Source organism: Pseudorca crassidens, chromosome 15, assembly GCF_039906515.1.
Source record: "Pseudorca crassidens isolate mPseCra1 chromosome 15, mPseCra1.hap1, whole genome shotgun sequence".
Lineage (NCBI taxonomy): Eukaryota > Metazoa > Chordata > Mammalia > Artiodactyla > Delphinidae > Pseudorca > Pseudorca crassidens.
Genome location: NC_090310.1, coordinates 66,498,209 through 66,518,422, shown reverse-complemented (window position 1 = coordinate 66,518,422; position 20,214 = coordinate 66,498,209). Strand labels below are relative to the sequence as shown.

General features: G+C 51.3%; 1 protein-coding gene across 10 annotated transcripts in view; it reads right to left on the bottom strand.

The window, feature by feature from the left end:
* DLGAP4 (DLG associated protein 4) overlaps positions 1-20,214 on the bottom strand; it is a 202,486-nt gene that overhangs the window by 121,646 nt on the left and 60,626 nt on the right. The window lies entirely within an intron of this gene.

Below are 20,214 nucleotides of genomic sequence, written 5' to 3'. Positions count from 1 at the left end.
GAGTTCACAGTCAGAGCAGGCGGGACTGCATGGCTTGTCGGTTACCCATCGATACTGGTGCCCACGCCACTGAGGCCAAGGCCAGGGAGTGGGGGCCAGGTCTTTTAGGCAGAACCCTTAGGGCACAGTCTGAGTCAGGAACCACTAGCCTTCACGGGGGGGGGGGGAGTATCCTCAGCTGAGTTTCTGGCAGTTTCGGGGGGAAGGGCCAACCCCAGCTATTGATGGGCTCAGCCTGGAGAAGGGATCAGGATTCAATCTTGGAGTGAGGTCAGGGCCCAGTGTGGGGCTAGGGTCAGGATACAGACTGGGATCAAAGTTGGGCCTCAGTGTGTATCCAGGACTCCCCAGGTGGGTACTTCACCTCTGATACCTGAATCTTACTTAGGGACAAGTCAGTTCTCTTGCAATGACACAGAGGCCCAGGAGCCAGGACTCTGCTCTGTCTTAGGGGAGGAGCTGTGACTGTGAGAAATTCAGTTAGACTAGAGGGGAGGGCAGCGGAGGTAGCCCCCCTCTCTTGGGGCTGCCATTCCAGGCCTCTGTAAGCCACAGCGTGGGAGTTAAATAGAAGGGGACACCACGTGACAGGCAGTAGGTGGTTAATGACCCTGTAGGAGGCGAGCCAGAATCCAGAGAAGGCGCCATGGTGGGTAAGGGTGTGGGGAGGGGGAGAACTCGCCCTGGGCAGGGAGGCAGGACGCTCGGGCTTGAAGCCTGCGATGTCCCTGCCTCTTTGTGAGAATTCAGGCTCATCCCTGCCTTCTCTGAGCCTCAGGTTTCCCTTCGCGGAGAAGACAGTTGAACTCGGGTCTCTAAGCTCTCTTTATCTGTGAAATGCCATGAATAGATGCTCCTTCCCCAGGCGGGACCTGGTGGGGATCTCATGACCTCCACATTCATCTCCAGTGGTCAAAGTCTGACCTGGCCTCTGAGGCCCCAGGGCAAATATCACTTCCTCCATGAAGCCTTCCCCCACTGAAATTCGCTGCCCCTTGGTCCAGTTTGCACATTTCTGAGCCCCCATTTCAGCCGGGAGCCCACTCTGCCATGCAGTAGGGTCGGAGTGGTCCCAGCTCTCTCCCCCACCAGACTGGGAGGCCAGGACCTCAGGCTCCACCACCCACCCCTTGGTATCCTGACCTTCAGGGTCCCACAGTCACAGCCCTCACCCTCAGATCCTTCGGAGACTAGAGCTGTAGCAGCTCCCATTGTTACTGTACTTATTGTATGAGTGGCACTGCAGACTTGGTCATTCTGCACACACCTGAGCGATTAATTGCCTTCTTTCCCTTTCAAGGGCACTGTGAGTCATGCGACGTCTTGTATTTCTCTTTTTTGTCTATTAAGAAGCTCAGAGGCAAATTTATAGTTTTGCCATAAAAATAATCCAAAATTATACTTTGGATATTTCCAAAGTATAACCTGGAATTATCTCATTACTGTCTCTATTTACTCTTCATCTGATCTCTTATTTATTTCTTTTTCTTACTTAGACAAGGGAATTTAAAAAAAAAAGAAGAGAGGAAGAAAAGGAACAAAGGAATGAATCGGGGAAATCACAGCTTAGACTCACAGCTGTAAATGATAAATACTGAGTTCATACAGTAAGAGTGCTTTGCCCGTGACAGGGCTCAGTGAAGCCCATGACCTGGCGTTCATTATCTCCTGCGATCCCCACCACTCCCATAAGGAAGGGGTAAAACCAGCCTGCTTAACCACTATGCTTTCTTATCTCCCCAGCCACAGAACACTGGGATCTCTAGGTTGGAGGGGTCCTCAGGTGTGTCCACAGCTGTGAATTCAGGCCCAGTTCAAGGCCTGACTCAATAAATATTTGCTTTCAAACTTTCCAAAGAAACTTTAAAAATCAACCGTTGGGCAGTGGCCAAATATTAAAAATGGGTAAGCCTGGAGCTGCCATCGGCAGCTCCACAGCCCCGAGGCCAGCCAGAGTAATTCCACCCTTCCTGAACAAAGAGACCTCTGTGAGGTTGCTTACGGTACAGTGAGTGAGAAAAGAAGGCAGAAACACCCAGTGTCCAACAGTAGAAGACTGGGAACATAATTTCCATCGAGCCATGCTGTGGAATATTATGCAGCCATGAAAAAGAATAAGGTCCATTTCTATGTACTGACCTGAGAAGAAATCTCCAAACCATAGGATACCTGAAAAAAGCTGGCTGTAGGTCAATTAAAGCATGGTTCCATTTATGAGAAAAGCACACAAAATAAAACATCTATGCAATTGCAGTGAAAAAGACCTAGGAAGGTCTTTTTACACCTCTAGCTTGGATCCCTCCCCTGAACTCTGGACTCATGTATCCAATTGTCCACTCAGCATCTCCACTTGGATGTCTAACTGGCATCTTTAACTTGACATGTCCAAACCTGCACTCCTGACCCCGCAAACCTGCTCTCGCCACAGTCTCCCTATCCCAGGTGCTGGTAGCTCTACCCTCCTAATTGATCAGACCCAAACCTTGGATTCAGCCTTTGTTATCCACACAACGAGCCCAGCAGCAAATCCTGCCATCTCGTTTCCCAGGCAGAGGAAGCAATGGTGTTCTTTGCCCTGGCCAGAGCCCAACTAGGTACTCCTTTCAGCTCTGGGCACCTCTCCTGACGGATGGGCATGGGACAGTGACTATCACGAGAGTCACAGAGAAGGAATAATCACAGGAACAATGTTAACAGTTATCACTTCTTGAGCAATCCCACCAGGCCCAGGACTTGTCATGCTCCTAATCATTTATATCTCTCTTGACACTGTGAAATGGAGGACGTATTATCACCATTTAACAAATGGGGCACAGAGAGGTTAACTGACTTTCCCAGAGTCACACAGCTACTAGGTAGGAGGGCAGGAATTCTAACCCAGTGTGTCCAACAAAAATCCAGAGGTGCCTGACAGAATGTCATGTTATGGATTCCATTCTTGACAGCAAAGCAGAGTGGAAAGAGATCATGAAAAAGAAGAATCAAGAAGTGGGGGAGGGGCTTGTCCTATCAGAGATCAAACCACATTAGACAGCCATTTGTGGTGGTTCTCAACAGCGGGTGGAACTGCCCTCTTAGGGCATATGTGGAAACGATCGGGGAATTTTCGGTTGTAACAATGACTGAGGGGGACGAGGGGAAGGTTCTACTGGCGTTGAGTGCCGAGGATTGGATCGGGGATCCTAAAGAACCTATAATGAGCAGGGTAGTCCAGCCCCCAAAAAGAATCGTTCTACCCCCAAATACCAACAAGTCCCTGTTGAAAAAACAATGAGATACAGTAATTAGTGTAGAATTCAAATAGACAAAGGGGTAGACAAGGAGATCAATGAGACACAGCAGAGCTCCCAGAAATAGATCCATAAATACATGGGCACTTAAACATTAAACAGAGACGGTATTTCAAGTTAGCAAGAAAAGGATGGAGTATTTCACTAATGCTGCTGGGACAAGCTATCCATATAAACACGAAATCAGATTCTCTACCTCCTACCACATGCAAAGATAAAATTCCAGATAGATGAAAGACCTCCATGTGAAACATGAAGAAAAACCAACTTTAAAATTATTAGAAGGAAATATAGCATATCTTTATGACCTTCGGTGGGGAAGTTGTAAACAAAAGCAAATAAAGGGCAAAATGATGCTTTGCTACATCAAAATTTTAAACTTCTGAATGAAGGAGACACAAAATTAAAAGAAAAGCAACACACTGGGAGAAAATATTTGCAACAAACACAACAAGGACTGAGATTCACATACATAAACCTCTTTAACAAATGAATGAGAAAAAGATAAGTGACCCGTAGAAAACTGGGCAAAGTATATGAACAGGCATTTTGCAGAAGAGGAAACTCAGATGACCGTTAAACATATAATGAAGCTCAGCCTCTCTGATGGTCGGGTGATGCTAATGAAGATGAGATGTTTTCTTCCAGCAGACTGGCAAAATTGAAGAGTGATAGATCAACTGATGGGGCGGTGCTGAGGAAATGGGAACTCAGATACGTCACTAGCAGGAGTGCAAAGTGGCATAACCACCTCGGAGGGCAATTTGCAGTGTTTGTGAAAACAGAAAATCCTGCTTCCAGAGAAGCATTAACACACATCTACAAGGAAGTTCATGGCAACACCGCTTGAGGTGAAGAACTGGAAACGTTGAAATGTCCACCAGAAGGAGGATGGACAAAATGTGGTAACAACATATAATGGAACACCGCTCAGCAGAAGAATGAACTACAGATACACTTGAACTTGGATAGATGTCAAAAACATGGACAAAGCAAAATGCAAAGATAATTCACTTACTATGACATAATTTATATAAGAAAATCATTCAAATAACACCCATGAGTTTGGGTCCGTGAAAGCTCCCTCTAGTACCTGGGAAGACTTTCAGCATTTTCTCCCTCCCTCCCTCCCTCCCTTCCTTCCTTCGCTCGCTCCCTCCCTCCCTTCTTCCCTTCCTTCCTTCCTTCCCTCCTTCCTTTCTTCTTTTATCCCTCCCTCCCTCCCTTCCCTTGACATGCTTGCCCTGTGCTGACAGGTGCTGGAGATGAGGCCAAGGCCCCAGGTTGTACCCTTGCCATGAAAAGCATCCCACCATGACCCCTGAGCCTGGCCCCAGACTAAACCCTCACCTCAGACCCCATGTCACATCACCTCTTGGGGGCTGTGACATGGACATGATCCTGCGTCCTGCTGGTTTCCCAGGCTGTTGAGAGCTTCACAGGAGCGTGTGGATGAGGCGGGCTTGTGTCTCATAAAGTGCACCAGCTGACACCAGAGTCACCGAGGAGAGCGGCTGGTGGTGCTAAGTTTCTTTTATTTATTTATTTATCGGTACGCGGGCGGGCCTCTCACTGCCGCAGCCTCTCCCGCTGCGGAGCACAGGCTCCGGACGTGCAGGCTCAGCGGCCATGGCTCACGGGCCCAGCCGCTCCGCGGCATGTGGGATCTTCCCGGATCGGGGCATGAACCCACGTCCCCTGCATCGGCAGGCGGACTCTCAACAACTGCGCCACCAGGGAAGCCCGGTGCTAAGTTTCTTGCCTCCCTTCCTCCACCACCTCGTCCTCCTCTGTTATCCCTGCATCTTTCCCTTCTTTCCTTCTTCATTTGCTTTCATGTCTTGGAGCCAGGGTAGGGTGCAGGGGGAGGGTGCAGGCAAATCTCTGGGCCCACGAGCTAATGCCTCTTTGTCTGGGCTGGGGAATTCGATCCCTAAGGCCATAGGTGGCCATAAGAGCAGGTGGCCACCTCTTCCCAAAAGCCAAACAGGTGCCAAGGACAGCAGCCATGGCCGCATCCGGGGCCTCAGAGGGCCACACAGGGCCCTGGGGAGAGGGTGCTGGAGGACGGACTAATCGGGCATGACGGCAGCCCCGTGGGCGCATTAAGCTTGGAGCTGTTAGGGCGGCTGGTGGAGGAACAGCCAGGGCTGGCCCAGCCACAGAACCCCCCAGGGACACTTGGCTCTGGGGCTCAAGTCTGCTTGCCTGAAGGAATGTCCATCAGCTGGGGCTGCCAGGGCTGCCCCAGCCTGGCTGCCAGTCCCGCTGGGTAGTAGCAGTTCTAGGCCCTTCTCTGTATCTTCTGATACTTGCTGTGCTGCCTGGAGGCAGGGAGCTTCTCTCCCTTCTCTGGGTCTAATTTCTACTAACAACTAACCTGTCAGCCCTTTCCTACCCACTGTCTCTTCTGATTCTCAAGACCACCCTGTAGGGCAGTGACTACGGCACTATTTTGCTCTGCTAAAAATGGAGAAACAGGCCCAGAGAGGTTTAATGACTTATCTGAAGCCACACAGCTCACAGATGGCAGACCCAGGACTTGAGTTCTGGGCCTCTTTGACATCTAGTCCTTGTTTGTGATACAGTGCCCTCCCTGAAGCCTAGGCCAGTGGTGAGGGGAGGGTGGTGGCGCCATAGTCCTGGGAAAGGAAAGACACTAAAGGAAGCCAAACATCATCTGAGTCCTGCTGCCGACCCTATGCCCCCAGCGGGTCACGTCCCTTCTCTGGGCTGGACCAGATGACACCCAGAATCCTTTCCAGCCTTGATGTTCAAGTGCGTGGTTTCTAGTCTTCAAGGGTTTTTTCAGCTCTATCACGTTCTAGCTAGGTAACCTTGGGAAGTCTCTCCTCTCTGCTCATATAGCTATAAAATAGAACCAGTCACTCCTCCCTGGTGTGCTTGTGGGGGTTTGTCAAGTGCCCAGCACAGGGCCTGGCACGTAGTAGGTGCTCAGTAAATGGGCATCCCCTTCTTTTCCATACAATCCCTGAGCCCCTCACACCCTCTTTCAGATCTGGCTCCAATCTCACACCTTTAAGGAAACCCCATAAGATTCTAAAAGCATATACTTAACAATCCCTTCTTGCCTTCCTCTGTGTGTAAGACTAAGGTCACCCCATCCACTCATCAGTTTACAAAGTCCAGCCCCACCCATTAGCTTGTGTAGTGCTACCAACAACCTTCCTATTATGACTGAGGAAACAGAGGCTAGAGAGAGACAGAGTCCTCAGTTCACTTAAATTCTCTAGGATTCAGTTAGCTCACATCTAAAATGGGGATACATATTAGTACCTTTCCTGCAGTTTGATGTTTAGAAATAAAACAGCGTAATACGTTTAAGTTCTTAAAAGAGTGCTTGGTAGACAGTAACATGGTCCCGAATCCTACCGCAGATACTGCTTGGATTTTATCAATGCCAAGGCCAAAGCCTCTGATGTCCCAACTGGGTTCCCAGAAAACCAGTCCTGGAAATGATTCATGAGAACTCTCTGAAGACAGAACCATGGACAGCATCCCCAAACACTGCGACAGGGCCAAACCCTCTCTTCAGCACCACGGACAACACTCCTGCCATCCATGTCAGGGACAAGGCAACCATATCGTATGCACTCCAAACAGCCCAGTGCCAAGGTCGGTGACAAAATCCCCACCACCCATGCTGGGGGGGGCAATGAAAGCCTCTGTTTTCCAGCTTGTTATCTGCTCTGGAATTTGTAAGGCCCAGAACAGGCTACTTCTTTTTCTATTTCCATTTGTAGTCATCTATGCCAACGGCCTGTTTTCCTGTTTCTCACCCAGTGATTGGGGTACCTCAGGAAGGCTTTCTAGGGGTATTCGGCTGGGAAAATCCATCTTCCTAGGCCAGGAGAGCCTCCCAAGCCTTTCCTTTTTTTCACTCCTGGCCTAATTTCAGACACAAGTAGTGATGGCCACCAGGCAGAGTGTCATGGCCAAGGGTGGCAGCAAGGGCCAGGCCCATTGCCACCTCATCTCAAGGGCTGGGCTCGTTGCTCTACTCTCAAGATACTGAATAAAGAGGAAAAGCACTTCTGAGTGGAGTGGATCCCACTCCATCACTCATCTCTGAGGCCACCTTCTATAGGCTCCTTGTCCATTTGATGAGGGCTAGATTCCTGCCCTACCCACCTCCATCCCTGACCTCATAGGCTACCTACATGGTCTCAGAGCAAGCATCATGGGCTGCCTCGGGCCCTTCTTCAAAGATCTGCAGAGTTTCAGTTCAGCAGGGACTCAAGAAAAGCCAGAAACTCAGTCCTTCTGAGACAGCAGAAGGGGAAGATGAGGCCACAGAAGAATACCAGTGCCCTCCTCTGATAAACAGGAAGAAGGCCACCTTCTCAGAGTTGTGACAAAATGAGGTGGTGTGTCCAACACTGAGCCTGGCGTACAATGGGGGCTTAGTAAATGTCCATTCCCCCTTCCCAAGAAGGAAAATATAACGATGGTAACGATGATCACTACCAATATTGAGCGCCTACTACATGCCAGGTGCTGGGTCAAGGTCATCAGAGGCAGGAAAGGCAAGGATTATTATATCTATTTTGTTAAGGAAACCAAGGCTCAAAGTGGTCAAGAAATCTGCCGAAGGTCACATAACCAACCAAATGACAGAACCAGATCTCCACCCTCCAACTCCAGGCTGCTTCCCCCTGCCTCCAGGAGATCTCTGATAACTACAGTCATACTTCTCACCTGCGGGACCCAGCACAGCCCATTTGCTACCTGTCCACATACAATGTTGGACGCTCCATGCCCAGCCACTTGGCTGTTGTCAAGCTGCTGGGCCCAGATACTGGAGCAGGGGAAGATGGGAGCAGAACCCAAACCCCTTGCCCTCTCAGGCCCCCAGCAGATTTCAAGGGGCTCAGATGCAGTCCCCTCCCCACCCTCTCCTAACACGGCAAGCTGGCACTAGCCCACCTGCCTACGTATTGCCTACATGCCCAGCATCACTGAGATCCCACAGAGGGCCCCTCACGCTTGCCATACAGATGAGGACACTGTGGCCCAAGGAGGGGACGGGACTTACTCCAGGATACACGAACAGATGTGATCTCAGGACTCCAGACTCCTTCTCCAGTGCTCTTGAGCCTAGACTGTGGGCTCAATGGAGGCAGGAGCCACAACACTCTCGTTCACTGCTAGGTCCCCAGCACCCACCTCAAGGCCTGGCCTGCAGCAATTTTCTTTCCCCACTTCTTCTGCGGGGAGGGGCGATGTGTCACCCGCTTTCTCTATCCAGTCCAAAGAGCCTTGCACACAGTAGGCCCCTAATGAGTAGTTCTTAAATTATTTCATTCATTCAGAACTCTTTATTAAGTGCTTAATGTGTGTCAGGCACTGTTCTAGGTGGTGGGACCACAGCCGTAAGAAAAAACAGACATAAGTAAATGGACATTCCGATCCTCCTGTGACACTGATTGGACTGGAGTGAATCTGCCTGTTTCCTTGCCTGTTTTCCCTACTCTTTGTGGAAAGGGCAAACATTGTCCCTGTCATGTCTCCAGGACTGTATACGGTGCCCAGAATACAATATATGCTTGCTGAATCAATGAATGAGTGAATGAATACAGTAGGGCAGTATAATAAAGGAAGCCACCATATACTGAGAGGGTGCTCTATTCCAGGTGCTAAATATTTTATACACATTAATAATCTCGCAGAATCTTCCCAACAGCCTCTGTGAGGTGGGCACTTTAAAGTGGATCCTGCTAGCCGTTGTTTCTTTTTGCCTAATTAGCAGAAGTGTCCAGTTAGAAATATTCACTTCACCAGCTGCCCTTGCAGCAAGGATGGCCATGTGACCACATCTGATAAATGAGATGTAGTCAAAAGTCCACTGAGTGGGGCTTCTAGGAAATCGATTGTTTTCCAGATTTTAAGAAGGGTAGATTCAGAAAGCATGCAGTCTTTATTTCCTTTGTTCCACCTGGAATTCAGACGCATCTGGAGGTGGAGCAGCCATGAGAACAAAAGACACACACTAAGGATGACAGAGGCCTGGGCCCTTGACCACTTGCTTGACATGCTGCACTGGCCCCGGCCTGCCCCTGGGATCCTTGTTACATGAGAATAATCTCCTGGGTGTTTGTATCACCGTTATTTTCTTTTTTTCTTCTGTTAAATGCAGCCAAATTCAATTCCAATTGATTCAGTATTATAACAAGTGAGGCTCAGAGAAGCCAAGTGATTTTCCTGAAGTCACACAGCAGGTAAACAGATCTGGAATCGGCCTCTAGGTCTAGTGCAGGTAAGTGCCTCAGCCTGTGCCCACTCCCTCACCTGTATGCTGTCAGTCCCAGGCCTGACACCCCACACCTAGCACTTGGCTCTCCTCTAAGATTCTTCCTGACCACTCTGGTGTCTGGCTTTAAGTTCCCCCATGTCTCCTCTCTCACCTGACTTCACCTCTCAAGTACACCCAGGTGCAGATCCTCCCTTGCAAACGGTCCTGTCTCAAGTCCCAGGATTCTGCTAATCTCCTGACCCCAGTGAACTGCTCTCTCCCTCCTCTCTGCTCACCCACTTCTACCTGGCCCAGAACAGTGTGCACAGCGGGCTGTCAATCAGTCTTTGCAAACGCGTGTCCTGGTTTCCATCTCTTCCCTACCGGGCTCCTGCACCCGCCACCAGAATGACCGTCCGCAAGAGCAGTTCTGACTGGACCTGGTATCCAAGGCCTCCAGGATCCAGCTCCTGCCTCCTTCCCTACACTCCGTCTGCCCCCTGTCCTTTTACCCTGACCAGCATTTGCAGGGTCAGCTCCAACTTCAGATCACAGAGAGGCCCCCTCTGCCCACCCTGCCTCGAGTAGGTACCCACCACCACCAGCCCATGCCACCTCCTCTCTCAGCCCCTTGGTCAATTTGAGCACAACCTACAATCTTGTTAGTTTGCTGTTTGCCATCTACAACCTCCCCCCATCCCCAGGAGAACCAGAGCTTCTTGAGGGCAGGAAGCAGGTCCATCTTTTCGACCCGTTTCCCCATGCCTGGCATGAGGCCCAGTACTCAGGCTCAATCAGGAGGTGCTGAATGGAGCTCAGACTTGCTTCCCACGCCTTCCCGCCTCCCCCTTTCTACTCCAGCCGAACAGCACTACTCAGGCTTCCTGAACCCTCCTATTGCTGTCAATGCCCAGAGCTTCCCCCCAACTCCGCCTCCAGCCAGGCCTTCCTCTCCCTTCCGTCCATCAAAACCAAGCTGTTCTGTGTCTCATGTCCTCAGGATGTTGCTTATATCTCAGCACCAACAGAATTCAAGCAGATGGGCATTCCAGACTCCAGCGGGGGTGAATGAAACTTTGGGACAGAGAGCGTGTGTGCGTGCGTGTGTGTTTGTGTGTGTATGTGCATACGTGCTGGAGTGTCTGGCCACCTACACTCTACCCTGGATGTGGCAGCCTCTGTATGTTCCTTTTCTTGCATTTCTGCCTCTGGTCACCACTATTGGAGCTCATTTTGAAACGCTCCGATATTCCCTAGGTAGCTGCCACTGTAAGAAAGAAGAAGAGAAAAAAACAGCAATGTTTACTAAGCCTCTACTATGTGCCAGGCGCTGCTCTAGACCAAATAATAATGACGACGATGACGATAATGACGATGATGACAGCAGTGAGTATTTGTTGAGCACTTAGCACGAGTCTGACACCATCCTAAGGGCTTCTACTCAGACAGATGCTATTATTATCCGCATTTTACAGATGAAGAAAAAGAGGTTCAGAGAGGTGGAGCCACCTGTCCAAGGTCACAGACACATAAGTAGTCTTCTTTTTCTTTCTTTCTTTTTTTTTTTTTTGGCCACACTGCAAGGCATGCAGATCTTAGTTCCCCGATCAGGGATCAAACCCGTGCCCCCTGCAGCAGAAGCACAGAGTCTTAACCACTGGACCGCCAGGGAAGCCCCTAAGTAGTCTTGAGTTCGGGTCTCTCTAAACCAAAACCTGCTCCTCTGCGAGGCTGATCTGGCCACACCCAGGGGCCTCGGCGGCGTAAGGGAGGATGCACGGCTTCCACTTGCAAACTATTGCTGCCTCTGAATGCAAAGCTGGAAGCCACCCTTCCTGACCTGGGGCTCTCCAGGGGGAGAGCTGGGCTGGTAAGACTTACCCTAATCTGCAAGGCTGTAGAACAGTGCTCTAGCCCCCACCAAGGGCCAGGCCAGAAGAGACGTGGGGTGGACGGAAGTCAGTGAGCCTGGGCTCCACCTCCCCGGTAAGGCTGAAGATTTTCCCAACAGCCACAGCCAAATTTATCTGCCAGTCCCCCGAAGAGCTGATTCCAGCGTCTGTCTGGAAATGTCAGCCCGTGTGGTTGCAGGAACGTGGGGAGAGTTTTCCTCTAAGTAGCAGGAAGCATATGGGAGGCGGATGGCGCCCGCCGCCCCAACCTGCCAACTCTCGCTCAAGCAGGAACTAAAAGGGGCCCAGAAGGGTCTGGAATTCCTACCACCTCCAGGGGGGTGGGGGGAGGGGAGGAGCTGGAGACAGAGACAGTGGCAAGGAGAAGGCCAGAGACTGGGTCCTGAAAGCTTGGCTGGCACGAGCATCTGACCCACATACAGCAAGTTGAGGTCCTCAGATGGAAGTGACACACCCAGGAATTTAGTAAAACATCAACAATGATGAAAACCACGCACAGAGCACTTGCTCTGCCAAATCTGGGTTAGGCGCTTTATTTGGATGATTTCACTTAAACTTTACAATCAACTCGAAGACAGGGGCTGCTACTCTCCCTATATTACAGATGAGAAAACTGAGGCTCAGAGAAGAAAAAACATGAAGTCAAAGACTCTCGGGACCAGAAAGACCTTCCAGATTCTCAGCAGAATTACAAATACTCTATAGACATTTTGGTCAAGTTGTGATGCAGCTGATGCTTGAATAGTCCCAGTGATGGGGAGTTCATTATCACCAAGTTAGCCCATCTGCAGAGAATTCTTTGTATCCAAATGGTTTTCCTAGCCTTAGCTGGAATCTCCTTCCCTGGAGTGCCAGACCCAAGGGTCTGGAAGACCCCTGCCTTCCCCCACAGAGAGAGAAAGGCAGGGAGCAAGGCCCCCTCAAGGTCTCTGGTTTCCCCTCTGCAGGTGACACACCCTAGTTCCCTTGCCCACCTCTACACCCATGACCATGATAACCTGAGCAGCCCCCAGCACTTAATGTGTGCCAGGTTCTCTGCAAAGCCTGACCCTTCCCGTAATTCCTGGGGAGGTACTATCATCACCCATTTTACAGAGAAGCAAAATGAGGCTCCATGGGGGGAAGGGACTTACCTCAGTCATTCAGCGGGGACATGGGGATCCTGGAGGCCTCACTGGACTGCTGCTCTAAGTCTCATGAAAGCGGAAGAGGTCCCTGCTGGCCCCACCTGGGGACCCTCTCACTGACACTGAGCCAGGCTTCGCCAGGATTTCCCTCAAATCTGGTCCACAGGGCCCCCGAGCCCACACCACCCCCCTCCCAGGATCAAACTCAACCCTCCCTCTCCCCTTCTGCAGCACCCACTAAGTCCCCAAGTCCTTTTTTTTTTTTCTCTTCCTGCGGCACACGGGCCTCCCACTGCTGTGGCCCCCCCCCCCGCCGAGCACAGGCTCCGGACGCGCAGGCCCAGCGGCCACGGCTCACAGGCCCAGCCGCTCCACGGCATGCGGGATCCTCCCAGACCAGGTCACGGACTCGCGTCCCCTGCATCGGCAGGCGGACCCCCAACCACTGCGCCACCAGGGAAGCCCCCAAGTCCTTTTAAACCTCCTTGCTAAGCGCCCTTCTGAGCCATTCCCATGGTCCTGCCCTGCCTCTTGTCACCCCCAACTGTCACCAGCCCAATGTGCCGGCTTTTCTAACACCCAAGCCTGCTCTGCCCTTGGCTCCCTTCTACTCCAAGGATCAAATGCAAACTCCCTGGCCCAACAGTTGAGGCCTTCCAAGCTTTGGCCTGGGCTGACCTCTCCAGCCCTTTCTCCCCCCAACCCCTCATGCCCGGTGGCCTAAACACTTAGCAGAAAGCAGGCGAGATCTTTGTGTAGCCCAGTTCCTCTACCTGATGTAACCTTCCCAGTTGTTTCTCATGAAGAACCCCTATTCATCCTTCAAGACTCTGCTCAGAGGGACAGAATCAATTGCTCTGGCCCCAGAGATCCCCAAGTGATCAGCACCTCCCTCTGACCTGCCATGTGTCACCTGCCATCGGTGATGGAGGCATCTCTCTCCTCGTCTGAACTGTGAACTCCCCCCGCCCAGGCAGGGTCTGCTCTAATGCATCTTTGTAGCCTGCTGTCTAGTACAGCGCCTGGCACATGGCAGGTGCTAATAAATATCTGTGGAGTGTGAGAGAGAACGATTAAATGGGGACCGTGGGACGCAATGAAGTATTAGAGACGACCCATAAAACATGGCTCACGTGTATCACAGCTCTGATGTATCGGGGACAAAAAATGCTGCTGTCAAAATAAACAGACACAAAAATTTTGGTGAATGAAGACTTTGCTGGCTGCCTCTGAATGTAGAAGGGTATCAGGGGACGATCTGAGGTAGCTGGAGCTTCCAAGAAAAAAGCTGTCCAAGTAGATGAAGTAACCAGGGCTCACCTGAAGGATGATAGGAGGGCCCTGGAGGGGGCAGGGGTGGAAGAGACTAGGTCCATGTCCCAGACCTGCCTCTAACTTGCTCTGTGTTTTTGTATAAGTGGCTTGGCCTCTCTGAGCCCAGTTTCTTGTTTGTAAAATGCAAAGGGCATTTGGAGAACTGCTGAGGCAGATGTGTGTCCAAAGGCCTAAACACTGCTCTGCTGTTGGGCTGATGTGACACTTTCTGCCTGTCCCTCTTCAAGCTCCCAGCAGGCTGTGCAGACACTCAGGGCTCCATGGCTTTGGAACCCTCTGGCCTGAAAATGCAGGCCCCTGGCAGCCCTCCCAGCAGGTCATTCGGGAGAAAGACCTCAGTGGCAGGTGGGTGGGCAGTGTTCCGGGTGTGCCTCAGGCAATGGCAGGATTGTGGACTTGATCCTGTGCAGGGGTTTTCTAACTAGAGGTGGAGGGAACAGAGAGTGAGCTCCCCATCTCTGGGGGTATGCAAGCAGTGGCTGGATACATCGGGACAGGAATTCTGACCCAGGGTGGGGAGGAATTTAGACCAGTAGATATCTAAGGCCCCCTCTTAAGGGGCCACTGGGTCTCTTCTCTCCTTCCCCACATGGAGCCTCAACCTGACCCCTCCACGGCTGTACTCTCAGCACCAGCCAGACTGAGCTTGCTGACACTTTCCTCCTTCCACAACATCCTTCAAAGACTCCCCACTGCCTTCAGGATCAAGGCCAAGCTCTATCCCGGCATTCAAAGCCCCTGTGATCAGGGCCTGCTGCTGCTCATCCACTGGTTGTTCTCCCACCACATGTGCCTCTATGTGCCTCATTGTTTCTTCCACCTACAATGTTCTTCCTGTATTCTTGGCTACTCAGCTTAGGTGTCACCTCCTCCAGGAAGCCTTCTTTGCTCCCATGCTAGCTCTTGTGTTCCCTCAGCCCCGGTGTGCACACCCACATTCCAGATGAATCATCCGTGGGCTCCTCTCACTCCTCCGAAGACTACAAGACCTTTGGAGGCCAGGACGGCTCCCCTCCCCCGCCGCCCCTTGGGCCCAGAGTGGACTCTGACACAGAGAGAGCCGATGTCTCCTGAGCCGAACTGGCACTTCAGAGATTCTGACATTCTGATTCCAAGAGTCTAAAGCTGCCTCAGGGAGCTTCTGATGGTAAGGTCTGGGATCAGGACTCCTTTCAATAGTTGTATTGTTTTTTTCTGATCTGAAAGTTATACATCTTGGGAAATTCAGATAAGTACAGGAGGGGGAATTTGCTGTGTTTGGCTATTGTTGGGTCTACTTTAGGCCAGAGCCCTATATTTTCTTTGGGGAAGCTACTCTTCCCCACTCTCCACTGGTAAAGTTCTGGGTGTCAACTCCACCTCCAGCTGTGGGGTGGTACATAGGCCCAGGCTGTCAATCAGAGCACTTGATTAAGGAATGGGCGTGTCCATAAATTTGACCAATCAATGCCAGGACTCTGTTCTGGGACTTGTGTCTGAGCTATCTGGGAAGAAGTCTTGCATGTTCCTCTGGACAGGCATCTTATCACCTGTATGAGAAAGCCCTATGAGAACATAGGAACAACCCAGAGAAAGCAGAGCTGAGAAATGGTGACTAAAAATCAGGTCCTGGGGGGACTTCCCTGGTGGTCCGGTGGTTAAGAATCCTCCTTCCAATGCAGGGGACTCGGGTTCGATTCCTGGTCCGGGAACTAAGATCCCACATGCCGTGCATGGGGCAACTAAGCCCACGCACCACAGCTACTGAGCCCGCGTGCCACAACTATGGAGCCTGCGCGCCACAGCTACTGAGCCCGCATGCCTCAACTAGAGAGCCCGTGTGCCGCAAACTACAGAGCCCACGCGCTCTGGAGCCTGCACACTGCAACGAAAGATCCCGCATGCCACAACAAAGATCCCGCGTGCCGCAACTAAAACCCGACGCAGCCAAAAATAAAATAAAATAAATACATAAAAATAGAAAAAAAAAAAGTGTGTTTAAAAAAAATAATAAAAATCAGGTCGTGGGGACTTCCCTGGCGGTCCAGTGGTTAAGACTCCGTGCTTCCACTGCAGGGGGCATGGGTTTGATCCCTGGTCGGGGAACTAAGATCCCGCATGCTGCATGGTGTGCCCAAAATAATAATAATAATAATAATAATAATAATAATAAATGTTTTAAAAAAACAGTGGTAGAAAAAAAATCAGGTCCTGGTGACAAGGTCTGAGCCCCTGGATCCAGCTGAGCCTAAAGCTGGACTTGCCTCTGGACTTCACATTCACGAGCCAATCAATTCCATTTTTGTTTCAACCAGTCTGGGTTGGGTTTTCTGTCACTTGTACCTGAAAAGTACCTGAATGATACAAGCAAAAATAAAAATAGAGCTTGTCCATATCTCACACCCAGAGGAAAATGCTACGAACAGTATAATGGTTGTCCTTCTGGGCAGGAGCACGCATATATTTATATATACATTTCCTAAGAAAAATGAGATCATACAACATACACCATTTTATAACCTCCTATTTTCCCCTCAACAATGCACCACGGACATGTTTCCATGTCAACAAGAATATATCTACGGCACTGTCTCCACTGCCGCTGAGAACACCATTGTCTGGCTGGACCGTAATTTATTTAACCATCTCTTGCTGATAGATAATTGGGTAGTTTCTAATTTATCACTGTCTTCAGGAAAGGTGCAGTGAACCTACTTGTAAAACGCGTATGTTTGCTCTTGCTGGATTATTTATGGCTAAGATTCCGTGACTGCAAGAGTTTGACTTCACCAGTATAAGTTTCTCTGCCAAATATTTAAGATTTTCTGAGTGTCTGTAAGGTAGCATCTGTCTTCCCAGGCAGGGTATAAACGGTTATCAAAAAAAGCAAATCCAGGGTGTCTCCATAGCAGTGTCTCTGGCGAGAGTGCTTATTGGAAGACGCAAGTGAGTTGATGGGAATGTAGCTGGGGCTTGGGGATGGGGGCGGGGGGTGGTGCTGGCCCGGGGTCCAGCCAGCCATGTGCACCCCGTTAAGCTGCCCTCCTCCCTGGGCCTCATCCCCAACTGGGTCTGACTCTCAGTAACGAGGGCAAAGGCGAGTCTGGGGGACCGGTTGGGACCCACTGAGGGTCCAGGCAGGACGTGACAAGTGCGCAGCAGGTAGGTGTCACCTCTGGAGGTCACCGCGGTGAAAGCAGCCGCCACCAGTGATGCAACAATGGGACTGTTTTACTCAGTAAAGCACCACAGCCACCCTCTGATGCTGTTCTGTGTCACTCAGGCCCCCTTCCCCCTTCATCTTTATCACGTCACCATTAATTTCCTTCGAAGCATCGATGGAGTCGCTGCGTAATCAGTTTATCTGCTGGGGTGTTTGTATAATATCTGTCCCTCCCTAAGGCTGTGTGCTCTGCAAGGGGCACAGACTAGCAGGGACTGGTGCTCAGTAAATGTTCCGGGAATGCAGGAACGCCTCTGGGGCTGGTGCCGTCTGCAGAGCAGGCGCCTCTGCTTTGGGGCTTGGAGATACCCTCTGCCGTGCCACCCTCCAGGCCATGTTCCCAGCACAAGTTTGGGGACCCACAGGTCTGCCTTAGAACTTGACTCCAGTCATGGGCTGCTTGGAGCTTCCGTGCCACGTGCCTGCCGGGCCGGGACCCCAGCCCCGAGCAGTGCTTGCTGTACACACAGGACACAGGGCCCTGGAGACAGCAGAGCTGGTGGAGCAGCTCCACCCATCACTGGCTGTGTGGACTTGGGCCAGTCATCTCCTCTCTGGAGGCCTCAGTACCTTCATCTATAAAATGGGGCCAATACCACTGACCTCTCGGGGTTGTTCTAAAGACTGAGGAAGATAATGGACATATTTAGAACACAGTGGGTCCTCAGGAAATGGCAGGTCGGCCCCACGTATAGTTAGTTCAGAGGTTGGGTCTGACCCTGTCTCACCTGGATGATCTCTTTTTACCTTGAGTGATTCCTGGGTGAGCCCTGGCCTCCTCCCCTAGCCTGTCCCTAGGGAGGTCCCATTCCTATCCGTCAACACATTAGATGGCTAAATGCTCTGCTCTGACCCCTTGTCACACTCTCAGATGCCTCATGTGTTGCCTACGGCCACAGACAACTGCCTGGCCTCCCAAGCCTTAAGAACGCAATGGCACCGATCCACATCTGAGGGACAAATGGAGGATCCCCTGCCCTTTGGGGGGAACTTCCTGGCCCCCAATCTCGAACATGGGACAGTGATGCCGGCCTGAGTCAGTCTGTCCTGTTTCTCATCCCATCTCTCCCACCTGAGAGCTCTTCGACAACATGATAAATAACTCTACCCCTCTAAGCCTCACTTTCCTCCTCTGTAAAATGGGTAGAATAATAGACTCTGTGAGAATTCAATGAAATAAGGTAAAATGTTTTGCAAAGAGCCTGGCATTTAGTTAAGTGCTCAAGAAGTATTAACTATTACTGTTAGCATTGCTCTTTAGCCTTTCTACTGTGAAACCTAATTCATAGAGAAAAGTACACAAAACAAAAATGTTTACTGCAATAAATGATCACAAAACCACCTGGGTCAATGAATAGAACACCGCTTACCCCTCAGGAACCCCTCCTGCCCCACTCTCAATCCTTATATCCTCTTTTCTTCACAAAGGTAATCCTTTTCCAGACTTTTATAGTGCTGTTACCATTATTAATAATAGAAAGCAAATGAAAAGAAAGAATGTATGGCCACTCTGTCCCTACCCAGCCAGCCTCCCGGACCCCTGGCTGCCTCTGCCCTGGGCACGGAGACTCCCCATCCAATTTCCCAGCTTCGACTTGGGCTGTTCTTTAAATAACCAGCTCGTTAGCAAAACAGCAGCAGTAACACCTCCCTCGCTGCCGCCCGGTCCTCCATCTTTCGGCGCAGTGCTGACGGCTGCGCTCCCAGCTTGTGCCAAGGAATCCCGTTCTCCGTCACTGGGCCACACATGCCAGGGGCTGCCAGCTATGCTGTGTTCTTGGAGGCCACGCTCCTGCCCCTCCGGCCAGGCCTGGCTGGTGCGGGGTGGGGCAGGGAGGTGGGCAGAGAATGGTGGTAATTTTCTGGAAGGACCAGAGTGTTGCCGGGTGAGCCCTCTCCCCCAGGTCCATGCCTCGGTCTTCCCATCGACCTCCCACAGGGTCACTAGGAGCTTAACTGAGATGATGAAGAAAATGAAGCATTAGCACAATGCCAGGCACATAGTAACTGCTCACGAAACGGCCGCTGTCATTCAGGTTGCTCCTCTCACATACTTAGTCCCTAGGGAGGGCATGCAGGGCCTAGGGCAGCACCAGGAGTATCTGCATATGATTAAATCCCACAGACACAGCTCTCAGACCAGGTGGCCTTATCACGTCTTTTCCTAGGACAGCTGCTCCGCCAAATGTAACAGCTGTGTGTAGCCACTACAACAGCCCAGGCCAGATTGGGGGAGCTGGGCCGGGGGGCAGCTAATTACTAGGGCCCCTTTCACAGTTATTAGTACTAAGAAGGGGGCACCAGACGAGCGTGCAGCCCTTGTTCCTGAAGAAGCACTTCTATATACATTATCTACAGCGAACTTCCCGGGTTTTTATTATCCTGTGGCATTGGTACACTATCCATATTTACGAGTCTTTTCCCTTCTCATAACCATCCCATTAGGGAGGTTGATCAGCTGTTGGCAGATGAGAGAATGGGGACCAGAGGGGCTGGCCGCCTTGCTGAAGGCTTGAGTGGACTGCCAGCTCTCTCGGGTCAGCAGGGACCAGAGGCTGGCCGAAAGGCCAGTGGGCTCTTGGGTCCTGCTAGCGTCTGGGTGGAGGGAGGTGAGAGCGCCTTCCTCCTCTCCCTTTCTCCTTCCTCCCACGTATACCAACTACGTGCCAGGCACAGCTGCTGGCTGTCCGGTAGGGAATGAAGCAATGTTTCCTGACCCTTGGGTTGCTGACGCCAGACTAGGAGGTAGATCTTAAACCGACAACCCCGTGTAGCGCTGAGTGGTGGCTGGGTGACCGTGGGCGAGCCCCTTGAGCTCCCTCTTTTTTTTTGGCTGTGTCGGGTCTTAGTTGTGGCACGTGGGAACTTCGTTGGCGGCGCATGGGCTTCTCTCTAGTTGTGGTGTGCGGGTTCCAGAGCGCAAGGGCTTTGTAGTTTGCGGCACGTGGGCTCTCTAGTTGAGGCGTGCCAGCTCAGTGGTTGTGGTGCGCAGGCTCAGTTCTCCCGCGGCATGTGGGGTCTTACTTAGTTCCCCGACCAGGAACCTGCGTCCCCTGCATTGGAAGGTGGATTCTTTACCACTGGACCACCAGGG